A 13,573-nucleotide genomic window follows, 5' to 3' on the forward strand; every position below is an offset into this window, starting at 1 on the left:
TCCATACAAACTTAACGTTCTTCTTTGTTAAGTCGTGTAGTGGTCCTGCTACTTGAGAGAATTTTGCTATGAAGCGTCTATAGTATGCACACATACCAATAAAGCTTCTTAGCTCATGTAGATTCCTTGGGTTATGCCATGATTTTATTACCTCTAACTTTGATGGATCCATACGAATACCATCGTGAGAGATAATATGACCTAGATATTGAATCTCTTGAAGGAAGAATTCACTTTTCTTTTGGTTGAGAAAAAGTTTGTTTTCCCTCAAGGCTTGAAAAATCACTTGGAGATGTTGCTTATGTTCCTCCAAAGATTTAGAGTAGATGATGATATCATCAAAGAACACTCCAGTGAATTTACGATATGGCCTAAAAATTTTCTCCATGAGACGATTGAAAGTAGCTGGTGCATTAGTCAAGCCAAAAGGCATGACCAGATATTCATAAAGACCAAATGTTGTGCGAAACACGGTCTTTAGGATATCTTTATCCACTATCCTTATTTGATGATAGCCACTCTTAAGGTCAATCCTACTGAAGTAGGTAGAGCCTTGTAGCTTATCAAACAAATCTTCTACCCGAGGCACGGAAAATCTGTTTTTGATAGTGATATGGTTTAGTGCTCGATAGTCCACACACATACGGTATGTACCATCTTTCTTTTGCACTAAAAGGACTGGAGAACAAAAGGGAGAGGAACTACGCCTCACCATCCCTTTGTCTACCAATTCCTGTACTTGCCTCATAATCTCCTCTTGTTGAGCTTGTGAGACTCGATAAGGAGGTTTGTTAGGCGGTGAGCTTCCTAGAAGGAGCTCAATACGATGGTCATCATCCCCTCGTTTTGGAGGTAGGTCCATAGGGATATCATCGATGAACACATCTTGGAATCCTTTTAGAAAAGTAGACAAGTCTAACTTTTCTTGATTCCTATCATTTTCATATGATGAAACATTATTAGCTTTTAGAGACTCTTTGACATAAATCATGTACGCAGAAACTGAGCTCTTCATTGATTTATCAAAAGAAAAAGGATTTACAAGTGGAATAGTGCGACCACGCTCACTAGCATCTATATACATGTTCTTTCCCCTGTAGGTGAAGTAAATTCTCCTTTCAGGGAACTTCATGTTGGCAGCCATGCGATCAAACCATGGTGCCCCTAGGATAACATCCTGATGTTGGAGACGAGAGATGAAGAAGTCTTCTTTGTCGACATAGCTTTGGACATGAAGCCTCAACTTCCCAATCAAGGGAGTAACGGAGGCTTGTTGTCCCTTGAAAGCTGCATCAGCTGTTACTATATCTCCCATCTCAAAAGCTTGAATGCCCAACTTGGTGGCCAACTCTATTGATATGAAGTTGAGAGTAGAGCCAGGGTCAAACAAGATGAAGGCATCATGCTCTCTTACCTTTCCCTAAGCATAGGAGAGTGATGATCCTTTGCAATGAGCATCCTCTTTTGGAGCTTCGATGGTGGAAGCCCTAGGAGTCTCATTGCGAGTATTCTTCTTGGGGCAAGAACGATAGCCATGTCCTTACTCCCCACACTTGAAACATTTATGGTCCTTGCGAAAAGCTTCAAGCTCTTCAGGAGAGAGTTTGTTTCTACCTTTGTAAACTCCCTTCTCCTTGGACCGATTGTTGTTGTTGTTATTGTTGTTGTTGGAAGTGCCTTGGGAATTATTTTGTGCATTCGATTTCCCCTTTGCATCATTTTTATCTTTGTTTTCCATGGGCTTGACATTACGTCTAGCCCCTTGATGGAAATTGATGCGTGAAGCAACCATGGTGTGATGGATTACTTCGGTAATATTACCAGGCTGTTGAGAGTTGATGTATTCGGCCATCTCTTCAGGTAATCCCGCACAGAATTGTTGTCTTTGCGCGGCAAAGTCTATCTTTTGAAAGACAGTAGCTTTGAGATGTAAATCCCAAAACTTGTCTACATACTTGTTGATAGACTCATGAGAGAGAAGCTTCAAGCCGCGCCATTCGGTAAGAACTTTATCTTTAGTATTGCTTGGAAGAAATTGCTTCATGATGGAAACTCGTAGAGTTTTCCATGTCTTTGGGGCTTCTCCATTGCCACGAACGCTACCCCACCATTGATGAGCTGATTTTTGGAAGTGCATAGCTACATGGCGTAGCTTGGAGGACTCTGTGAAGCCCTCGTCCCCAAAGGCCGCATCAAATTACTGGATGAAGGCTAACACTTTGTCGGTAGCACCAAAGGTGCCATCGTAGGTGAGAAAAGAGATATTCTTTCCTCCCTCCTTGAACTTCTTTAGCTTTTGTGACCTTCGCCATGCAGGAAATGATTTGCGATGTCCTCCCCTCTTGTATTCTCTAGGAGAATAGCCATAACTTTCATCGGAAGAGGAGGAAGGTGAAGAAGAAGGAGAAGAGGGTGACCTCTTCCTAGCCCCTTTCTTCCTTTGTTTCCTCTCTTGCCTTTCAGAGTGATGAGGAGAAGGACTATAGGTTGCTCTTTTCCTCTTGGGACGAGTAGGCGATCGTCTAGACCGCCGTCTTCGTGGAGCCACCTCTTCAGAAGAACTTAGACTTTCATTGCTTTCTTTCTCTTTGGATTCCTCCTCTCGAATGGGAGAGAGTCTTCTTTTGGGGGTCTCTTCAAGAGGCCTCCTAAGCTCTCTCTCCTCTGGGAGAGGAAGGGAAATTCCATAAGCACGAAGTTGTTGAGTAACTTCGGCTTGCAAAGGAGGGTTGCCCATAGCTTGCTGCAACCTAGCGACGAGATAATTCACAAACATGGGAGCATCATCATTAACACCTTCATGTGCAAAATCAAAGCTATCAATGTTCATTCTACTCTCTTGATTATTGTCAGCCATGTTAACAAAATTTATGTTTATACTTAGTGTATGCTTTGGCAGTTCAAAACCTTAGTTGCCACTCCTCTTAGCCTTTGAAAATCGGCTCTTAAGTATCTACACCCACGGCTCAAAGTGGTTAATTATAGAGAGTAGGTCTAACATAGCAGAGTTGCCAAGGGCTAGCTCCTTTCGGACTTCTTATGGCTCAATAATGGTAAAGCCGTAGGCAAGTCTAAAAAGACTCCATTATTAAGTCCAAAGCTCCCGAGGTGTGCACCATCCCCCACATAGTGGGCTTAACAAAACCGATATTAGATCCCAGTTCCACTAACTCTATTATAATTAACAACATCAACCATTTATAGGCTACTTAAGGACCTCTCTTCTTAAGCAAGAAAAGAGAAACCAAATGCTCTGATACCAATGTAATGGAATTTGCCTATTCAATTTGAGAGTAGCGGAATTTAATGAGAGTTCTTTCAAGAAATGATTTTGTGAGCATAGCGGGTAGACATAATTGAAGATAGCAACATAATCATAGCAATTAGTTAACTTGGCATAGACAATACTTTTGCAAGAGAGAGAATTTAGAGAACATGACAACAGTTGAGGACCGGATTTATGTGGAGCCGGTCCCCCCTCCAATAGGCATTTGTATTATGATTTCTCCCATAAAGAGAGACTTGTTACAATACATTCTTTGTGTTCCTTGTGACCTAGGTGAAGCAATGAAGATGGAAAGCTTCATGCATCACCATCATAGCATAACCTAAACTTGAAGAAAGCCTTAACTATACCAAGCCTCAGTCCCAAGACCTCAAACACCTTCGAAGGTGGAGAGGGCTAGCAGGGAATGAGGGTGGGGAAGAGGAAGAAGAAACATTTCATACGAGAAAGAGCTAGTTCCTCACTTATCATAACTCTTGTGCTAGCATACATAATAGCATAGTAATGAAGAAGAAATAGATGGCAAGCTCAAGCATTGAAGCATGGCTCTTGGATGGATTTGCACTCCATAGCCAAGAGTGTTGGTGTAGGCTCTCAACCTCTACTTGCTTGGAGAAGGAGAGGGAGCTCTTGCACTTTGCATAGTACACAATGAGAGTGTCTGTGAGTGTGTGTGGGTGAGTATACCCCCTAAGCACCCCCCTAGCTTGCTTGGGTCGACCCTCCCTTGTAGCTCATGCTTCAAGCTCATTGGACCCCTCCAGGCCTAGCCAATCACAAGCAGGAGCCATTACAAGCAACATGGGTAGCCTTGGGACAAGTGTCCCCCTTTCCCCTTTGAGAGAGAGGACTTGATAAATGCAAAATCAATTAATTAAATATCCTAAATTATCATTGGACCCCTTGGGTGGCCAACCAATAGGCTTCAGGCACACCATGAGGGCAACATGGGGAGGAACTTGACAAGTGTCCTTGTTGCCTCTTCAAGCTGGGGCTTCCCTTGTGTGTGTGTGTTCTCTCTCATCCCCCCCCCCCCTTGTAGGCTCGCCCCCCTCCTTGTAGGGATCTTTTTGACTTTGGATGAGCAAGCCCCTTAGTCATCAAGCATGACTAAGCACTTGAAGTAGGGGGTGTTCCCACAAGCATCTCAGGCAAGCTTCTCAAGGCACCTCAATCACCTTAATCATGCACCAAGTCAAGCACCTCAAGCATGGAGCTTGTAAAGCACCTCAAGCATCTTAATCAAGCACCTCAAGCATGACAAGCACCTCAAGCACGACAAGCACCTCGAGTTTGGGCCGGGTTCCCACCTCAAGCTCAGCCCTAGCTTACCTAAGGTCAAAGGACTTTTACACACATTATTGGAGGTCTTCAATGAAGCTAACCCTAAGGTCTTATGCTCCATTGGTTAGCCTTGCTCTTGATAGACCATCTCCCATTTGGGCCCCTTTACTATTGGCCCCGTGTTGAGATAGATCTATAAGCACATATCTATATCTTAACACTTGTTCCCGTTTATTCTCCCACATTAAGTAATCAATTTAATATGAGAAAATCATTTGGGTTGGTTAGATATTAAATTTTATGACACACACTTGGGCGCCCATGCTTAGCCAACTAATCCCTTGAATGTCCCAGTTAGAGTGCGCCTCTCATCGGCGATCACTCTTACCCTTTTCCTATTGGACCGACAAGCCCGGTACCTGACTCTACCAAATAAATAATACAATGTCCGCCGTAGGTTACAACGTCCGTCATAGGTGATAGGGTGTCCGTGAGCCGTGAGGGTTAACAATATATATATATATAGATATATATGTATATATATATATATGTATATATGTATATATGTATATATATATATATATATATAGAGAGAGAGAGAGAGAGAGAGAGTGAGGTCTGCATGCTTTTTTTTGGTGTGCACCTTTTCAAGCTTTATCTGTCCCTCTTCTAAAAGAGTATGTATCAGGTGATATCTCACCTCTATATGCTTCATCCTAGAGTGAAAGGCTGAATTTTTTGCAAGATGAATGGCACTTTGACTATCGCTATACAAGACACAATTGTCTTGTTTGTATCCAAGCTTCTCCAAGAGTCTTTGAAGCCATAGAATCTCTTTGTTGGCTTCCGTAAGAGCTACATACTCCGCTTCTGTAGTAGATAGTGAAACCATGTTTTGCAGCTTTGAAGCCCAAATTACTATTGTGCCTTTGATCATGAAAACGTAGCCAGTAGTGCTCCTTTGAGTATCTTTGTCACTTGCCACATCTGCATCAACATACCCTTGAAAGAAAATGTCAATGCCTCCAAAACATATCATTCATCGTTGTTCCTTTTAGATACCTCAGTATCCACTTCACAGCTTGTTAATGCTTTTCACCTGGATTATCCATGAATCTACTCACAACTTCCATTGCATGTGCAATATTTGGCATTTTTCAAACCATAGCATATATTAGAGAACCTATTGTTGTAGCATATGAAACTTTAAACATGTAGGCTATCTCCTCTTGTGTCTTTGGACACATATCCTTAGTTTAAAGTGACTAGGCAAAAATGTAGAAACCAATTTTGCATCTTGCATTGCAAACCTTTCTAGTACCTTCTTGATGTAATCCTATTGAGATGCTTTAGTGTCTTCTTCTCCCTGTCCCTTGATATCTTCATACCAAGTATCCACTTTGCAACACCTAAATATTTCATTTATAAATATTTAGATAACTCCTATTTTAGGTCTTTGATATCCTACATATTAGCACTTGCAATCAGCATGTCATCAACATACAACATTAGGATGATGAACTTCCCATCTCCCAAATTCTTTATGTACACACAATGATTTGAGTTGCGTCTTCTAAATCCATGATCCAACATCCATGAGTCAAAATTCAAGTACCACTATCTTGATGCTTGGTCTAGACCATACAAGCTCTTGTTTAATCTGCAAACCATTTTCTCCTTAGCCTTTTCTTCATACCCCTTCGGTTGAAGCATGTAAATGTCCTCCTTCAAGTCACCATGAGGGAATGTCATAATATAATTACATCCATTTTCTCAAGATTTAAGTCATGAGCACCCGTAAGGCTTAAGAAAAGCATAATTAAATTCATTTTCACAACATGAGAAAATATTTCATTGAAGTCAATACCTTTCTTTTGAGAAAACTTCTTTACCACAAGCCTTGACTTGTACCTCTTCTTCTCGCCTTCTTCTTCCTTTAGCTTGTATACCCATTTGTTTTGCAGTACCTTCTTACCTTTAGGAAAATCAACCAACTTCCATGTTTGATTGCGATGTAATGAGTCCATCTCCACTTGCATGCTCTTCATCCATTCTTCTTTGAATTTGTGTTGTATTTCTTCTTTGTATGAATTTGGTTCTCTAGAATTTGAGGCCAAGAGATGGTTGAAAGAAGGAATAAACCTCTGTGGAGGTCTGATTACTCTTGTAGATCTTTGGGGCATAGGTTGAGGTTCCTTATCTGATTGACGTTGTTGCAAGTTGCCACCACTCATTAGGAAAAATATGAACTTTGCATGGGCCTTGTAAGAATTTCTAATTTTAAGGAATTAAGGAGAATTTTGTGTATACTTTGGGAGACAAATGTATTTAATAGGCTACTTTTGAGTAGGATTCTCTAGCCCCTTTTATGGTCATCTAGGCTTTGATCTTCCTAGAGGTCCGTTTCTCTCTTTAGCTCTTTAAAAGTGAAGGAAAAAGGTGATGTGGCATTAACTAACCCTTTCCATACCTATCCCATGCCACACCATAACAAACGTGCATAATCCTAAGCTAAAAAATGACTTGTTTTCTTCAAAAAATCCATTTTCACCTATTTTTTGCTCAAAAGTTCCTCTTAACTTATATACATATAAAAAAGCCTTTTTGGACCTTTTTTGGATTTACACTCACTAGGAGATCGATTTTTGAATTTTTCTTTTCCTTCTAAAAAAAAACTTTCTCCATCTCCTCTCCCTTGCATCTCTCCTACCTCTCCTCTCCCTCTCCCTCTCCCTCTCCCCTAGCTCTCTCCCTCCCTCTCCCCTACCTCCCTCTTCTCCCTTGCATTGCCTTCCCCCTTTACATCCTTAGGTTTAGCAACCATAGTGCTCAACAATATCACAAACCATGTATTCGGCACACCATAACTGTATAGATTTGCTTGCCCATAGTGTTTTCATCAAAAGTCACACACATGGGTGACCAAAGATCATCACAACAATGCTACAGGCTGACACCAATGTTGATCATTGGGTGGATGTAAGTGACAGTCTATACACTCTAATTCATTTTATATTAGATTTTCTTTCTTAAAATGTTCAATTCAAATTTTGAATCAATTTTCACCAAAATCTCCTATGTGTATGTATGTGTATACCCAACGTACACACACACACACACGTACTCACTCATCTCCTTCTCTTTCATTGTAGAGCTTGTATAACCTTATAATCTTGAACATACATCTTAAACACAACTTTTCCTCTAAAACAACCTTCTTTGTTACATCTTGTAGGCAGGTGCTTTCAAATCCATGCTTATTAGAGGTGGGTAATCTCATCATAAAGTATAATTCAGTATTGTTTATTCCCTATTGGATGGAAATACTTGCAAATTTGTACATCATATACTTAGAAAGTGTGTTTATTATACAGATTTCAAATGTTGAATTCATATATATTTTTGTTTGAGCACGTCTCTAATGCGTCGTGGTACAAGGTGACCTCTTACTATGTTAATGGAGTGGTGGTGTTTGTAAAATGGCTCAAGGAATTGGCATAACATGAATCTCTTAGGGCGGCACAAAGCTCTCCTCAAGCAATGTGGCTCTCACTACACCAAAAACCATTATGCTAACATGGGGATCTCTAGTAGGACAATACAAAAGCTTTTCATTAGCAAGACATCCTTTCCTAACATGAGGACACCCCCACCGAAGATATTTTTATGTGATAGGTCACTCGATGAGCATACCTTGTCATGGAATGGATGCAAGAACTATGACCATATTACTCCTTGTAGGATCATGAATGTATGTTTATTAAAGTCAATGAGAAAAAAATTGGAATGTTTTGTTTGTTGATGTGTAAGAGCATTCTAGCTCTACCATATTTTGAGCTTGTTTGGTAAGTTAAATAAGATATGTAATAATTTAAAGTGTAAATTTGTTTTTGTATGGGAAGATTGTACATGAGAAGACATGTTAAAGTAAAAGAGATCCACAAATGATGTTTAAGGAATAAACCTCGGTGAGATTCCTATCATGCACTTGTGACATCAAAACTAAATAGTATTATATTGTTAAAATAATTTTGTCACTTGACCAGAGGCCAAGGTCCCATTTTCACCATATCCCGCCTTGAACCCTTTGATTTTTATCGTTGTCGGGGGGTGGGGGGTTTTCAAGGGGAGACCTATTTTCAAAATTTTAGCAATAACTTTTGTTTGAAGAAAATTTTGGTTGTTTTAAAGTTTGTACACAGTGCAGGAGTTCATTTTGATTGTTTTCCTTCAGTTTCAAATTTTGACCTAGGAAACTCTTTGGAAGCCACTTTTGAAGGTGTTAGAGTGAGATTTTGGGAAAGTTTTATACGTAGGAATAGAAGCAATTAGAATGAATTAGCAATACATTGTATCATGCAATTGTTGTCACGCCAACACTATGCACCAACGGGATGTACTCATTGCCTATTTGCAGACTCGCTCCGTTTTGTTCACTATAGTTATCTTCGTGGTTAGTTCGCACGCTCGCTCGACTGTTGAGAAGATGTTTGATAGTTAGCAAAGTGCAAAATCAAAATCATTCCCATGCATATTGATGAGCATACCTCTCAATTCCTTGCCAGCGGGAGTGGAACCAGTTGGCACATGGGTGAGTTGTACTGTGCTCATCGTTGTTGATGAAGATACTAACGACATCTTGGTAGGTTGTGGTTGATGGATAAACCATGCATCTCCAAAGAGCTTTTGTCTTGCCTAATTGCATCCCCCGGCCTTGGTAAGGTGTCACCCACGCCGACGACGGATAATATTTCCCAGTTTTTAGCATCTTGTGCACAGTCGACAAGAAATCATTTCCCAATGGATGTCCCAATCTAAACTTCCAGAACATATATGTCCTATCAAATATATTTGCAGGCATCAAAACAGACTTTTTTCTTCAAGTCGTCACCGCCATACAAGCTGTACAACTCTATTCCCTTGTTAATCTCATCTGCATGAATATTGTGCATCACGACTCGAAAATACGGCTGGTCTTGGTCCTTCAAGCAGTAGCCAAGCATACCCTCGAAGGTATGCATATTACGCTGTTTCAAAGCACGGCAAAGCACCATCGCACCAGTAGGCAAAGCCTTATCCCAGCCCAAGTACTATTTCACTTTCCTATTTGCTGCGACCAAGGAGCTAGTCCAAAGCCGCATTACCATCTGGAAGTGCAAGTGAAAAAGAGTGCCGCCTCTTTCACCAGCACAATGACCAACAATTGTCTCCCTTTCGAGGAATGCATGCATAGAAGCTAACAAAGCTACATCAATATCGCAACCCCCTACAGATACCGTGACACTTACCTCCATAACCCTAGAGCTTTTCGGCTTCTTAGTCCTGCTACTACTAGCTGGCAATGACTGCCTTTTTCATTTTTTTGTTACATTGCCCTCAGTTGCATCCTGTCTGCAGCGGGCCTCCACATTCCCCTCACTTGCGTGCCCCCTCATTTCCATGCCCCCTGCAACAGCCCTCTACATTCCGCTTAGTTGCATGCTGTCTGCACCGGGCCTCTGCCTTGAGGCGAACCATAGCCCTTTGCATGAAACAACAAGATGCAGCACAATACAGGACGCTCTCAACCTATTCACTTGAACTCACCAGACAATCGACACCATAAACAAAAAAGCACAACACATGTTACCTACACCTGGTTAGATTCAGCGGCAGCTTGCGTGCGCAGCGAAAACGGACTGAACCACGTCGCGACAATTGAGTAAAAAGATCCAACATCTCACAAAATAACCAAATACACGTGTTCCTGTCCACCAGTAAGTGTCGCCAGCTATCTTGACACACACCAGACCGCCTGGGTCGCCTCCGATTTGCTTCCTGAAGTTTGCTTCGCATCTACAGAGATTCGCACTAATCCCAGTAGGAATAACCCGTTTTGGGCACCTACAACATCTCCAAATGATGCCATCTTGATAAAGATTATGATCCACATTAATAAGAATAACCATTAATATTTAAGCTGTAATCAAAATATTACTTGAATTTCTTCATGGTGCAGTGATTAAAACTTGAGACTTGAAACATCTTAGAGGGAACCAATAACAATAAATAAAAATATACATAAAGGTCAACAATGTTTCTCAAATATTTATGAAACTCTTGTAATCTAATTTAAATACTCTCACTTATTATGACACCATTTAACAAAAAACATATTTATATCACACCAAATTGAGTATAAATACAAAAGCATTTATAGATGATTCCAACCTCATGAAAAAATTCACAAAGGGAGACAATGTTCTTGTTGCCATGCTTCTCTACAAGTATTTGTCTTCCTAATCTAGAGATTACACAAGTATTTGTGTGTCTATGCCACCGGGGAAGATTGTAGTACTTTAAGAAGGGCTTGTCTAAGAGCTCCTAAAGAGTACCTATTGGTTCAAGATTCTACACAAATCCTACTATTATTATCAAAATATTTTAGCATGGTATTGAAAGGCCCCCCCCCCCCCCCCCCCAAAAAGGGGGCACCCCCTTGCACATAATTTTTTTCTTACTCTCACTCTCCACCTTTCTCCTCAAAGCCATAAGCATTAGTGAGCTCCAAAAAAGTTGCTCTTTTTCATTCTACTACCCTCCCCTTCTCCCTTTGCTATAACCTTTGCTCTTCCTTTTTCCACTCTCTTTTTTCTCACACCACCACCCCCCCCCCCCCCCCCCCCCCCCCCCCCCCCAAAAAAAAAAAAAAAAAAAAAGCCTATAAAAGAGGGTACCCCCTTACACATTCTTTTTTTCTCACTCTCACTCTCCACCTTTCTCCTCAAAGCCATAAGCATTAGTGAACTACAAAAAGCTTTCTCTTTTTCATTCCACTACCCTCCCCTCCTCCCTTTGCCATAAGCTTTGCTCTTCCTTTTCCCACTCTCTTTTCTCTCAAACTTCTTCCTATATTTTTTCCTCCCACGCGTCAAATTCTCTCTTTTTTTGACACCCCTATTTTAAAAAAAACGTCAATTCTAACGAGGAACCAGTCTAAAGGAGTGGATCTCCAATAAGAAATCCCAATCCACACCACTCAAGAAAGTGGTTCCTTTCTTACGACGACATCCGCCTTTGGAGCATCCATGTTGACGGCTACACACGTAACTTTGTCATAGGGTACAGTCACACTGACATCTTGTAACATTTAATGCACTAGTAACTTGTGTGTAGCGAAAATTGATAACATTGTGAGCATTTCATTAAAAACAAGTTCCTAATGAGCATAGAGAGAGTACTTAATTGAGAAATCAACATAGCAATTTACACCTAGCTAATTTGGCATTGACAATACTAGAAAAGAGAGAGAAATAGAACAATTGACAACAGTTGAGGACAGGATTTACGTGGAGCCGGTCCCCCCTCCATAAAGGCTTTGTATTATAGCTTCACCTATCAAAGGAGACTTTGGTACAATACAATCTTTGTGTTCCTTGATAAAACTAGTTGGTGTAATGAAGATGGAAGCTTCATACATCAAATTATGCTTGAATAACACACCTAGTGTCCCTAGCCTGAGTCCCAAGACCTCACACACCTTCAAAAATGATGAGAGCTAGAAGGGAATGAGGATAGATTGAGAGGAGGAAGAGGTATCTTACAAGAAAGAAGTATCTTCCTCACATAATCACTCTAATAGCATAGCTTAGCTTAGTAATTAGCATGGTAGAGGAGATGAGCATGCCATTGATGCTTTGCTCTTGGTTGGATTTGCATTCCATAGCCAAGAGTTGTTGGTGGAGGCCTCTACTTCTCAATTCTTGGAGAAGGAGATGGAGTTCTTCTTGCACACATGAGTTGTGTGTGTGTGTGTGTGTGTGTGTGTGTGTGTGTGTGTGTGTGTGTGCGCGCGCGCGCGTGTGCGTGTGTGTAGTGTTAGAGTAAAATGCAGCCTTCTCTCTCATCTTGGTCAACCCCTCTTGCTATTTGCTCATGCTGGCATCCCATATGCCCCTATAAAGCTTAGACAATCACAAATTAGAAGCATAATTGCTAGCCTTGTTACATGTTTCCCCCTTTCCCCTTTTATGAGAGCTTTAGGTAATTAAATAATTCAATTAAACTCTCATTGGACCTCTTAATTTTTTGGCCAATAGGAATCAGGCAAGCCATTGGGCTGTTGAATGCTCATTGGACCCCTTGGTAGACTGTCCAATAGTCTTCTAGGGAGCTTAATTTATATTGGTTCTTTTATCAAGCATTCTTAAATTGATTAGACTAAATTTACTCTTATGGCCATCCAATAGGATTTGAGGGAAGCTTGGGGGCAACTAGCCTAGGAGCCTGACATGTGTCCAGTATTCCCTTTGTGTAAAGGGGGAGCTTTGGAGTGTGTGTGTGTGTTTCTCTCTCATCCCCTACTTTCATGGCTCGCCCCCTCCTTGATAAAGATGCGGGAATACTTTTTAGTCTTCCACTGACCATCCAATTTTCCCCTATATTGGCCTTTGGATAATTGAATAAAAAATTAGGAACCTTAGCCTATGGAAGTCTTAATGGAGCTGAACCTTAGGTCTTTTAAGCCCCATGGAAGCACATTGCTTGTTTGCAAGCTGTCCCCCTTTGGATCCCTGACAGAGACCAGTCTGACAGCCTTACCAATATTCTAGCTTTTACTCCCTTGGTACTTCCCCATATTAAATGCCCAATTAACATGAGAAAATAATTTGGGAGTATTAGATATTAGTTTTTATGACATTACGTCTCTCTTGAAATCATAGTCGTCCTCGACTATGAGGTAGAGAAGATAAAGCCTAATCATTACTCCGTTTGCTAGCGGGTAGAGGACCCCTATTTTACCCTACGACACCATTCCAGAATGGATGACTAGTCCATTTGGTGCTTAAGAGCCTTAGCTTCCGCAAGCATGTCTGCACATTAGTGCCTATCAATCTTCCACAGTAGAGTGACAAGCTCTACTTGGTGTTCGGGAGACGTCGTCTCAACAAACATGATCGTAAGCATGCATACTCATTAACATGTGTGCACAATAAAGAAAAAGAGAGTCTTATAAGACAAAAA

The 13,573-nt window shown here is 40.9% G+C and overlaps 1 pseudogene; it reads right to left on the minus strand.

Annotated features, from left to right (window-relative positions):
- Positions 1 to 9,411: 9,411 nt before the first annotated feature.
- Positions 9,412 to 10,099, minus strand: LOC147427009 (uncharacterized; annotated as a pseudogene).
- Between the last annotated feature and the right edge of the window lie 3,474 nt (positions 10,100 to 13,573).

This window comes from Adiantum capillus-veneris, chromosome 24, assembly GCF_014529385.1.
Source record: "Adiantum capillus-veneris isolate H3 chromosome 24, ASM1452938v2, whole genome shotgun sequence".
In the NCBI taxonomy this organism is placed as follows: Eukaryota; Viridiplantae; Streptophyta; class Polypodiopsida; order Polypodiales; family Pteridaceae; genus Adiantum; species Adiantum capillus-veneris.